The sequence below is a fragment of the Pinus tabuliformis genome, chromosome 8, assembly GCF_031772625.1.
Source record: "Pinus tabuliformis cultivar Carrire ecotype Pingquan chromosome 8, CPIR1, whole genome shotgun sequence".
Classification (NCBI taxonomy): Eukaryota; Viridiplantae; Streptophyta; class Pinopsida; order Pinales; family Pinaceae; genus Pinus; species Pinus tabuliformis.
Genome location: NC_142294.1, coordinates 180,610,953 through 180,624,711, shown reverse-complemented (window position 1 = coordinate 180,624,711; position 13,759 = coordinate 180,610,953).

The window sequence follows — 13,759 nt, the reverse complement described above, 5'->3', positions numbered from 1 at the left end:
ATTTTTACCAAAATATTTCTTATCTTAAAAATAAAATTACAATACAACTTAAATTAAATTGATTTATTATTTTTATTACTTCTAATTATTATTACTTATTAATTCATATTTTATTATCATTATTTTTTAGATATAACACTTAATTTAATACTTACTTCCTATATAACGTTGTAAAATGCCCTTTAACCCACTAACAATAAATAGAAGGTTTTCATAATCAATAACAACTATAAATACTTATAAATGTCAACATTTCATAATCAATCTTAATAATAAACACATTTAAATAAAAATTTCTTACAATAAATTGTAAGATTAAAATATATCCCAATAAATAAATCTCAGTAATCAACTATATACACACCTCAATGAAAACCACCCATTATACACACCTCAATGAGAACCTTCTCTTATAATACATTACAACATTAAAACATATCACAATGAGCTTCTCTTATAATATATTAAGACATTAAAATATTTCGCAATAAAGTAAATTTCATAGTCATCAACAATATGTACACCTCAATGAAAACCTTCCATTATCATTTATATTATGCATTTTACAAATTTTAGTAAAATGATATTTAAAATGGGCCATTCTTATTTCATGATCATCAACAATATGTACACCTCAATGAAGATCTTCCATATACACACCTGAATGAAAACCTTCCATTATCATTTAGATTATGCATTTTACAAATTTTAGTAAAATGAGATTTAAAATGGGCCATTCTTATTTGCTTGATGAAAGCTCTTAATCTAATTTAATAATAGTTTTGAAAATAAAATTTATTTCAAAATAAATATTTATTTAAATTAAAAAAAAAATTAGATTTAAATTAAAGGTCAAACATTTGATCTCGTATGGGCACTAGCCGATGGTTGTTGTAACGAGTTGCGGAGGTAGCGAGTTTTCCGAACAACGGTTGGAGGTTTGCAGTAGGGGTGACTCGAGGTGAACGCGCCCATAGTGAACACGACGAGCTGGGCGATGTGCGACGGACATGACGGGCATTCGGTGGAAACGCAAAAATCGTGCACGGAGTATTTCGGGTGAGGTTGAACGGTGCATCAGCCAAGGGCCGAGCCGCACGACAGCCCGAACATTGTAAAAACGTCGGTTGAAGTGTTTTTACTCCCGTTCAATTATAAAACAGAATTTAATATAAATTCTTATTAGCATATGGATTGTGTCTCTTGCTATTGAATGTTAGTTTAATGTATTCCACACATTAAATGATTTTAACATGTTAATAAGATGAATGTTAGGTGTAGTTCAGGAAACAAGTTAACGATGGAAAAAGTTAAGTGTTTGGCCGATGCCACACATTGGGCCATTCGCGAAAAAAGAATTGAGAGCGTGACAGATGGTATTAGAGCAAACTGCAGAGACAATGTATGTATGTAGTCTGAAGTTATGGAAAAGAAATCATGGATTCATAGTCTGGGTTTCGTAGACTTGGTGGTTCATGGCAAGACCATTTAAGCACTGGTGGACACGGGGGCGACACATAACTTCATGACGACACAACTAGAAAAAGAATTTGGGCTGATGATTTTCCCATCGGATGTGGAGGTCAAGGTAGTGAACTCAAGAGCTAGAGTGGCAGGTTTGGCACACGAAATTCCTGTGCAGATTAAAGACTGGCAGGGTCGGTTGGACTTCACGGCGATGGAGATGAATGACTTTGACATGATATTGGGGCAGGATTTCTTGAAGGGCAATAGAGCAGTTATTGTCCCCTTCTGTGATGAGGTTATGCTGATTGGAGGATCACAGACTTGGACTTTGCCTACTCATAAGAAAAGGAAGGAAGTCAAGGTGCAACATGTTTTTGCACTGAGTTTGGAGAAGGCTATGCGGGAGTCAGACGTGGAGACATATGCGATAGTTATTAGAGAAGTCGATGGCGATGATGGAGTGGGGACACCTATTCCAGCTGAGATTTCCGAGGTGCTGGCCAAGTATGCAGATTTGATGCCCGATGAGCTACCAAAGAAGCTTCCACCAAGGCGTGCGGTGGACCATAGCATTGAGCTAAAGCCAGGGAAACAACCTCCGACTAAGCTCCTTATTGGTTGTTAGGACCTGAGTTGGAAGAATTGAAACGACAGTTAAAGGAGTTAACTAATGCAGGTTTCATTTGGCCTTCAAGGTCCCCCTATGGAGCTCCAGTATTGTTCCAGCAGAAGAAAGATATGAATGAGCTACAGATGTGCTATGATTATCGTGCTCTCAACAAGCAAATGATAAAGAACAGGTATCCTTTGCCATTAGCTGCAGATTGCTTCGATAAGCTTGCGAAAGCCCGAGTGTTTTCCAAGCTGGACTTGAGGCATGGGTATTATCAAGTGCGAATAATGAAAGGAGATGAGAGGAAGACCGTGATCGTGACAAGGTATGGAAGCTTTGAATTCCTTGTTATGCCATTTGGGTTGTGCAATGCTCCTGCCACATTTTTCACTTTGATGAATGATGTACTACGTCCATACTTGGATTCGTTCGTAGTAGTGTACTTGGACGACATCATGGTGTACAGTGATAACATGGAGGATCATAAGAAACACTTGGCTTTGGTGTTTGAGGCGCTAAAGAAGAGTCAGCTGTACTTAAAGAAGTCGAAGTGTGTGTTTGCCCAGACCGAGATTCCATTCCTTGGACACATTGTGGGTCAAGGGTACATACGGATGGAGCCGAACAGGGTGAAGGCGATCGAGGATTGGGTTGAACCAAAGAATGTCCATGATATGAGGGTGTTTTTGGGCATGACCAACTACCAACGGAAGTTTGTGGATGGGTATTCCAAAGTAACATCATCACTGACAGACCTTCTGAAGAAGGACAAGCGATGGAGTTGGATGGATAAATGTCAGATGCCATTTGATGATTTGAAGAAAATGATGGTTTTAGCGTCGATACTGAAGTTGTTGGACTTTGAGCGACCATTTGAGGTACACACTGATGCTTTAGACTTTTCCATAGGAGGGGTTCTTATGCAGGATGGGCATCTGGTGGCGTATGAGAGTTGGAAGTTGCAGGATAGAGAACGGAGGTATCTGGTTCATGAGAAGGAGATGACTGCGATTATCCACTGTTTGTAGGTATGGATGCATTACTTGATTTGGAAGCCTTTTGTTGTCAAGACTAACAACGTTGCAACAAGTTATTTTGCATCACAACCAAAGCTATCAGTGAAGCAGGCTCGTTGACAGGACTTCTTGGCAGAGTTTGACATGAATATTGAGTACCGTCTGGGTAGACTCATTGCGGTTGCAGATGCCCTTAGGAGGAAGGGATTGCTAGCAGCACTAGAGGGGGAGGAAGACTGGGCAGCACGAAGTAGGAGTGAGTACAAATGACATAAGAGATGTAGAATAAGCTCAAGGAAAGCATTTAGACTGATACTCAAGCGCGGAATATAGTGAAGCAGATAAAGGAGGAGAAGACACGGAAGATTTTTCTCCGAGATGGACTCTTGTTCTTTGGGAACTGACTCTATGTTCCAAAGTCATCTAGGCTTATGAGGCACCTTTTGAAGGAATGCCACGATTCTCCATGGGCTAGCCACCCAGGGCATCGTCGTTCTTTGGCATTATTGGAGAGAGGATTCTTTTGGGAAAAGATGAGGGAGGATGTGGAGGAGTATGTACATACGTTCATCATTTGTCAGCAGGACAAATCGGATACTCAGAGGAAAGGAGGTTTGTTTCAGCCTTTACCGATTCCAGAGAGACCATGGATGAGTGTCTTGATGGACTTCATCACTCAGTTACCGTAGGTGCAGGGGTATAATGGGATTATGGTCATGGTCGATCGTTTTTCCAAGTATGTTGTCTTTGTTCCAACAAAGATACCTTGTGGAGCCGAGAAGACTGCGGAGTTGTTCTTCAAGAACATAGTGAAGTATTGGGGGATGCCATTGAGCATTGTGTCAGATCGAGAGCTGCGATTTACAGCTAGATTTTGGACCACATTGTTCAAGATAATTGGGACAAAATTGTTGATGAGTTCGAGTTACCATCCACAAATAGATGGGCAAACTAAGAGAATCAATGCATTGCTAGAGAACTACTTGAGACATTATGTGACGACTGATCAAAAGTATTGGCCTAAACTCTTGGATGTAGCTCAGTTCAGCTACAACATACATAAGAGTTCTGCGACAGGGTATAGTCCATTTGAACTGGTGAATGAGCAGATGCCAGTCGCTCTGCACACCGTAGTGACAGGAGGTTTCTTGAGGAGTCCTCGTGCGAAGAAGTTCACGAAGGCTTGGGATGAGACCTTGGAGCTAACATGGTTGTGCTTGCACGAAGCTGCAAGGAGGATGAATAAATGGGCAAATAAAGACATGCGGGATGCATACTTCAGTGTGGGAGATATGGTTTTTCTCAGAATCACTGGAGATTAGTTTCAGGCACCTAACGACACTGCAAGATCTTTGACGAGGAGGTATGAAGGGCCATTTTGAGTGAAGAATCGAGTGGGGGAGGTTTCCTATGAGCTAGAGCTTCCGCGCCACATGCATACGAGACATCTTGTTTTCCATACCAGTGTGTTGAAGAAGTGTCAACTTGATTTAGAACATCCAAACAGAGTATAGCCACCGAGGATGATTGTTGACAGATCGAATCTTGTGTTGGAGAAGATTTTGGATATTCGAACAACAAGATTGGGAAGCAACATGAGATGGGAATTTCTCGTTAGATGGAAGGATGGACTGGATGAAGATACTTGGGAAATGGGGGATTCACTATGGAGATGGAAGCGAAAGATTGTGAAGTATGACAGAAGGTTACGAAGGATCGCCAGATTCCTGAGGACGACAATGACCTTAGGTGGCGGAGGATGTAATGCTCATAAGGAATTAGAGCGTTCGAGCAAAATGGGCGTGCCCTCCGGGCGCGTTTAACTGAGAAGTTGCGTTGTCAGCAACAGGCGCACGATGAATGGGTGAACGACTCGATTGGGTGAACCGACGAGTTGAACATGCGCCTGGGCGAGGGCGATGAGCTGGCTAGGCGAGTGGGCAAGAAAACACACAAAGTCATTTTGTAAAGGTGGCTAAGTGTGGGTGAGCTTGTGGCTATATATGGGTGGGTGGTCTCGTGTGTGGGCGCCCTACCCCCGGGCCAACATGTTAAAAGTTGGAAATGCCAAAGGTTGGGTCGGCTTGGCCATTGGCCGAAGCCCCCACCTTGGCGGGCGACCAAACACATCGAACAAGTGAACAACCATCTCACAAGTCCAAAGGTGAGCTCGTGGTTGGAGATGAGTTCCTTAGGTGAGCAGAGATGAACCCGCATGACAGGTGCACAAGCTGAATGAAGGAAACAATGCAGACAGGTAGCAGTAAACGCAGAAGGCATGCGGACTTGGCGGGCGAGGCCGCAGGTCGCACCGTCGAACAGGAGGTCGAACTCAGTGAGCTAGGTGACACGAGCAAGGCGACCCATCATATGGGCGCTAGTCAGTGGTTGGTGTAACAAGTTGCAGAGACAACGAGTTTGTCGAACAACATTCGGAGGTTTGCAGTAGGGGCGACTCACGGTGAACACGCCCACAACGAACACAACGAGTTAGGCGAAGTGCGACGGACACGACGGGCATTCGGTGGAAACACAAAAATCGTGTGCGGAGTCTTTCGGGTGAGGCTGAATGACCGAGCTGCACGATAGCCCGAACATTGTAAAAACACCGATTGAAGTGTTTTTACTCCCGGTCAATTATAAAACAAAATTTAATTTAAATTATTATCTGCATATGGATTGTATCCCTTGCTGTTGAATGTTAGTTTAATGTATTCTGCACGTTAAATGATTTTAACACGTTAATAAAATGAATGTTAGGCGTAGTTCGGGAAACAAGTTAATGATGGAAAAAGTTAAGTGTTTGGCCGATGCCGCACGTTAGGCAATTCGCGAAAAAAGAATTGAGGGCGTGATAACACCCTTGCTGTGGAAAATACTTTTGATATCCGCTAGAACTCTAATAGTTTGGAGAATCGACATCTTGTCCCTGAAATCGCCATACATTTCTCCAAATTGCTTGGGAGGATTGACAATTTTTCCCTAAAAAGCCTTCCAATTTGGAGAATTGACATCTTATTGCAAAAAAAAACTTAACAATGAATTGCTTCCGATAATCCATGAAAATGTCTTACAATTTGCAGAAAGCCTTAAGATTGAATTTCTTTGGAGAACTGTCATATTTTTCTTGAAAATGCCTTATAATTCTCCAAATTGCTTTGGAAATTTGACATTTTTCACTAAAAATTTCTTACAAATTGAAGAATTGACATTTTTTCTTTGGAAATGCCTGAAAGTTTTGAGAAAACCTTCAAATTGAATTCCTTCATAGAATTGACAAAAAAATCTCCCTGAAAATGTCTTGCCATTCTCCAAATTGCTTCAGAGAATTAACATTTTTCACTGAAAATGCCTTACAATTTGGAGAATTGACATCTTTTCCATAAAAAAAAAAACCCTTAAAATTTGGAGAAAGTGTTCAAATTGAATTGCTTTGAAGAACTGCGATCTTTTTCCCTGCAAATGCCTTACAATTCTCCTTCCCATTGTTTGACTCTGGTTTGTGGACGGTTGCCGAAAATATGGACTTGGCATTTGCCTCGAAAATTAAAATGTTTGGATGGCTTGTGGGTCAAAATAAGATTTTCACATGGGAAAACCTCATCACTGAAGGGCTCACTGGGTGGTGTCACACATCCATTGATGCATGTATTATGGATGGGCAACTGAGTTTTAAGATTGAAAAAAATCTCCCCTTCTTCATCTTCTGGGGAATTTGGAAATGCAAGAATGCCTATATATTCGAAATTTCTCCTTGTCTTTTGACTAGAACTTGCAACAAAATATGTTCATTCTACAGGGAATATACAATAGTGGACAAGAAGGGGATTTACAAAGAAATTGCCTTGCAATTCCCTGATTTGTTTCGGAGACTTGTCCTTTTTTCACTGAAAATGCGGTACAATTTGGGGAATTAACATATTTTCCCTGAAAATTGTGTTGGAAAATTCACAAATTTTCGCTCAAAATGTGTTACAATTTGGAGAATTGACATTTTATCCCTAAAAATGCTTTCCAATTTGGAGAAAGCTTTCAAATTAAATTGCTTCAGAAAATTGACATCTTTTCCTTGAAAATCACTTACAATTCCCCGATCTGTGTAGGAAAATTAACATCTTTCCCCTGAAAATTCCTTACAATTAGGATAATTGATCTTCTTCCCGAAGAAGCATTAAAAAATCAGTGTCATGTAGACAAATTTTCACTGAAAAGACAAAATGGTTGAAAATGCCTTACAATTGGAGGGATCCTTCAAATTGAATTGTTGCTTCGAAGAATTGACATCTTTCCCCTGAAAATGACTTAAACTTCTCGAATTGCATCGGAAAATTAACATCCTTTCCCTGAAAATGCCTTACAAATTGGAGAATTTACATATTCTTCCTAAACAAGCCTTAAAAATCAGTGTCCTATAGATAAATTTTCACTGAAAATGACTTACAGTTCTCGAATTGCTTCAGAGAATTAACATTTTTTCACTGACAAAGCCTTACAATTTGGAGAATTGAAATCGTTTCCCTAAAAAAGTCTTAAAATTCAGTGTTGTGTAGACAATATGGTGCCTTAAAAGCGAATTGCTTCGGATGATTGACATCTTTTCCCTGAAAATGCCTTACAATTTGGAGAAAGCGTTCAAATTGAATTGTTTCGGAGAATTGAAATCTTTTTCCTTGCAAATGCCTTACAATTCTCAAATTTTCTTTGGAGACTTGACATTTTTTCACTGGAAAAGTCGTCCAATTTGGAGAATTGACATATTTTCCATGAAAATGCCTTCCAATTCTTTGAATTGTGTCGGAAAATTGACAATTTTTTGTTGAAAATGCCTTACAATTTGGAGAGAGCCTTCAAATTGAAGTGCTTTCAAGAATTGACATCTTTCCCCTAAAAACGACTTACAGTTTTGCGAATTGTGTCGGAAAATTAACATATTTTCCCTGATAATGCTTGTCAATTTGGAGAATTGGCATCTTCTTTAAAAATCACTGTCCTATAGACAATACTTCTTCAAAATCAGTGAACGCCTTACAATTTGGAGAATTGACATTTTCTTCCTGAAGAAGCCGTAAAAATTAGTGTCTCGCAGACAATGCTTCTTCAAAATCAATAAATGCCTTACAATTGGGAGAATTGACATCTTCTTCCTGAAGAAGCCTTAAAAATCAGTGTCCCGGACAATGCTGCTTCAAAATCAGTGTCATGTAGACAATGCTTCTACAAAATCAGTAGTAGTCCTTGTTGAAGATAATGGAGAATATCCTAGAATAGGTAGAGTTGGTTCACGTAGCCTCAGGATAGGAATTAGTTTCTATTTCTTAGGATGTTTTTCTAACTTCCCTAAAACCATGTATTCTATTTAATGTGTAATGTTGATGAACAATGGAGAGCGTTCTGCAGAGCCAAACTCTCCTGGTTCAGACTCTCTTTCGTAGAGCTGACCAATGGGTTTTATTTTTCTTAAGACAAACATTGCCATTTTTTTCATGGTATCAGAGCGTCAGGGCTGAGGAACCTGTACGTTGGCTGGTGGGTGGTTCTTTGAACCAAAATTGTGGCGGGTTTTGAGTGGATAGCCGCGACGATAACACGAATACACTTCTCGCATTTTTTATTTTTCGATCGTCGCACTTTTCCAGTGTACAACTGCGACAGTTGTGACTCGTCTCAAAAAATTGGTGTTTTTCTGCGACGGTCTTGGATATTGGGCGTATATCTATGACTAGTCTCAGAAAATTGGTGTATTTCTGCGGTTGCGACTAGTCTCAGAAAATTGGTGTATTTCTGCGGTTGCGACTAGTCTCAGAAAATTGGTGTATTTCTGCGACGATCGTGTAAATCAAAAAAATTGCATGAGGGAGCCAAGAACAAGGCTGTAGCTGTCACAGAAGCTGAGTGGGGAAGCTAAGAACAATGTTGTAGCTGACAACAAGAGGTTGTCTGGAGGCTGAGAAGAAAGCCACGGTGATCTGCGCATGTGTTGCGAGATCGAACAACAGTGATCTGTCTCTGTCACAGATCTGGGGTAAATTTAACATTTTTTACCTGTCAATTTTTTTTTTCTAAATCGCCAAGATGAATAACAATATTTTTGAAGCATGCATGAACGAGCATAACAAGCTCGATGGTTCCAATTATGAAAATTGGAAGTTTAAGATGCAGACTCTGCTAGAAGCGCAGAGTGCTTGGACGATTGTGAATGGGGATGAGCCGAGGCCCGTGGCTGGATCAGCATCGGTCCCAGATTGGGAGAAACGAGAAAGCAGAGCAAGGACAATGTTAAAGATGTCAGTGAAAGACTGCATTATACCGCACATCAGAGAAGGTAAGTTAGCTAATGAGATATGGGGAATTCTGAAGGAACTGTACGAGATCAAAAATTCAAATCGTCTTTTGTTCCTCAAGAGTAAGATCTTGTCCATGAAGATGGAGGAGAATGAAACGATTTCTTCATTCGTAGCAAGGATCAAGGATCTGAAAACCAAATTATCAGATATTGGTCATACAATGGACGATACAGATCTTGTGACCATTACAATGAATGGTGTCACTGATGATTATCAGATGTTCATCATTGGGATCAATGCTAGAGAAAAGATCTCGCATTTTGAAGAGCTGACAGGTATACTGATGCAGGAAGAAGAGAGGAGATCGACTCTGAAGCCCCAGAGTGTCGATCTTGCATTGGTGGCGAGGAAAAACTTCTACAAAGGGAAAGGAGGTCCACAACAACAAAATGGAGCAAGTTCACATAAATGGCCAAATCTGACCCAAGGTATGCATCCAAATAAAAACTACTTTGAAACTAAATGTTTTTATTGCGGAAAATTGGGTCATATTGCTAGGGAATGTAGGAAAAAGAAGTATCATGAAGAACAACAGAAGCCAAAGAGACATGCAGGTCATCTCGCGAATGGTGATCAAGTGCAGAATTTGAGATTTTTCATGGCAGATCGTGAAGAGAATGTTGATGTAGACATCTGGTATGTAGATTCAGGAGCGTCAACACACATGACAGGGAACAAGCACTGGCTGGAGGATTTTAAAGAGATCAACGAAGGTGCACAGATTTACCTAGGAGATGACAGAAGTCATCAAATCAAAGGATGTGGGAAAGTTTCTGTCATTCTACCTGATGGTAATATTAAACAAATTTACAATGTAATGTATGTGCCTAGCATAACAAAGAACTTGATTTCTGTATCAATGATTATAGATCAAGATTTGAAAGTTGAATGTTTAAAATCTAACTATTACATTAAGGAATCGCTAGATGGAATGAAGACAATTGCTACAGGAATCCGAACAGGAGGACTATACAAGTTGGATGTGAGACCTACACTGGTTCGAGCATTGACATCAACGAGCTTGACTACATAAGAGATTTGGCACCAGATTCGGCCACATCAATTGCAATGATTTGCTGTTACTACAAAGGAAAGAAACGGTAAGAGATCTTCCTATGCTAAATAAAGTACATAATGATTGTGATGCCTTTACCTTAGGAAAAATGCATAGAGAAGAATTCCTTGTTAGAGTAGAAAAGAAATAAACTAGAGTTAGTGCACATAGACCTTTGTGTTCCCATGCAGACAAAATCATTAGGAGGTGTAGAGCATTTCTTACTGTTTATTGATGACTGTACGAAGTTTTCTTGGGTGTATTTCTTAAGTAAGAAGAGTCATACATTCAAATACTTTAAGCAGTTTAAAAATATGTTTGAAAGACAAACAAGGAAACAGATAAAAATTCTCCATTCTGATCAAGGAGGAGAATACAGGAAACATGAGCTGATCAGATATTGTAAAGATCATGGAATTTTGCAGCAGTTTACAGTACCCCATGCTCCACAGCAAAATGGAGTAATAGAAAGGAAGAACAGAACTCTAGTGGAATGTGCGAGAAGTATGTTGAAAGGTAAGAATCTTTCAAATGGTTTTTGGGCTGAAGAAGTGAATATTGCGGTTTATTTAAAAAATAGGAGTCCTACAAGAAGTCTTGAGTTTAAAACTCCTTTTCAAGCTTTATATGGATATAAGCCTGCAGTAAAACACTTTAGAATATTTGGATGTAAAGCATTTGCCCACATAACCAAGGAAGATAGAAAGAAATTGGACTCAAAAGCCATCAGATGCACTTTTATAGGGTATTGTTCGTCATATAAAGCATACGGATTATTTAATCCCTCTACTCACAAGATCTTTGTTAGTAGAGATGTTAAGTTCCATGAGCAGGATAGTGAAGAAACTGATGAGCACTATGATGGATTGGACATTTCGTACTTTGAAGAAGAGGATGCTGAGAATAATCAGGATTAGTAGCAAACAAAGGCAGAGGATGAACAACAGCAACAGCGACAACAATAACAACAACAGCAACAGGAAGAAATAAGGTTTGAAACCACCACCCCACCACTCAGGAGATTAGGTAGGAAAGCTCAAATGCCTGCAAGATATAGGGAAAATGCATTTATAACTAGTATGATGAATGTTGTTGAATCGTCTAGTTATAAAGAAGAAAATGAAAATAATGAATGGAAAATAGCCATGGAACAGGAATATGATTCAATAATGAGAAACAACACTTGGGAATTGGTAGAACTCCCTAGAGGAAAATAGGTCATAAATTTCGAATGGTTATATAAACTGAAAATCAATGCAAATGGAACTATAGAAACACTGAAAGCTAGGTTGGTTGCAAAGGGGTACACACAAAAAGAAGGGATAGATTATGAAGAAACCTTCACCCCTGTAGCTAAATTGAACACTATCAGAATGTTAATTGCTTTAGCTACTAAGAAACATTGGACAATGCACCAACTAGATGTAAAGTCTGCATTTCTAAATGGAGAACTGAAAGAAGAGGTTTATTTGGAGCAACATGAAGGGTTTGTCCAGAAGGGAAAAGAACATTTAGTCTGTAGGTTGAAGAAAGCACTCTATAGACTAAAACAAGCTCCCAACTCATGGTATGAGAAAATTGATTCATTTTTTCTACAAGTTGGCTACAATAGAAGTAAGAATGACCCTAATCTTTACACCATGAAATATGAACAAGGGTGTGTAGTGCTGATTTCATTATATGTATATGATTTGATAATTACAGGTGATGCTATATATCTAATTGATGAAATCAAGCAACAGATGTCACAGATGTTTGAGATGAAGCATCTCGGTGAACTTAGATATTGTTTAGGTCTCGAGATCTAGAGAGATTCAGGTCAAACATTTCTGTCTCAAGCAAAGTATGTCAAAAGCCTGTTAGAAAAGTTTAGAATGGATCAATGTAAGTCTGCATCGGTACCATTGCAGCAGAATATCAAATTGCAGTGTGAGGATGGCTCAAAAGCGGCGGATGCAACACTTTACAGACAGCTGGTTGGGAGTCTGATCTACCTAACCACCACTAGACCTGATTTGGCTTATGCAGTCAGCGTGTTAAGCCAATTTATGTCTAAGCCACTTGAAAGCCACTGAATGCGTAACCTGTTATAGATCTATGATCATCTACATTTCCTGCCCAATCTAAATCTGCAAATCCTGCCAATCTAACATCAGAAGAGTCAGCGTAAATAATTCCATAATCTACAGTACAATTTTTCACAGGAAGTGACAAAATGTTTTGAGCACTGTAAAGTATCGCCTTTTATCCTTATCTTCTTCAACTCCCACGACTAATCAAACTCACTACCTTCCACACCATTATCATTATGACAACCAAGAAGTTAGCGAGGGAGTAGTCTACGCAGGCGGCGAAATTGCCCAGAAATGGATGTCGTTCGGAAAAAATACCAACTCCGGCCACCGAGTCTGGCGACTTGAAAAAGAGTCAGTGGCTGGTTGTCGTATGACAAACTGCGAGTTTCGTATGACAGGGACCATCTGCCGGATGACCATCACATAACCATCCATGGAATGCATTCCAACAAATTTGAAATTTGAAATCTATTTGGCGCCCTCCGTAAATACTCGGCTATGATATTCGAGGGGTGCTCCAAAGCAGCCGCTCATCCCCGCCTTTCACAACGCAGGCAGCACCAAAGCGAGCACTCCCTTTTGGAGCATCTCTATTTATTTTTTCCAGTATGGCAAGGAGATGAGGAATTGTTTGTCTCTCAGGGAAAGTATGCCAACCAAATACGCAAAATAATTGTATTCAAAACTATAGGTGTATTAACTTGTTTAAACTTTATTTTATGGAGATACATTTGCATATGTGGTCATATTTATATTGATTTTTAAATTTATTAATTAAGATTTTTTAAATATATGAAATTGACAAAATATGAAAAATAAAAAGAAAAAAAATACAATCATATATCATTATTATGAGTATAATATATGTGGATAAAACACAATTAAAAAGTGAAAATATTGTGTTTTTTTTTCTTTTAAAATGGAAATAATGCAAATACAAGGGAGAAGACACTTTATGTGGAGTTATTTAGGTTGTTGTAGATACTAAAGCCTCATTGTTATAATATTTTGTTATGCTTTATTGTAAAACAAGAAAAATAAAAATGAATGAAACCCTTTTCTTCCTAGCCACCTCGTTATTATGCATCCCTAAAGCTAGCTAGGGGTTATGTTTTACTCATGTTTAACTCTTTCAACCCTCAATTAGACTTACGACTTGAATCTTTTATATAGTCTTCTTCGTAGTGTTC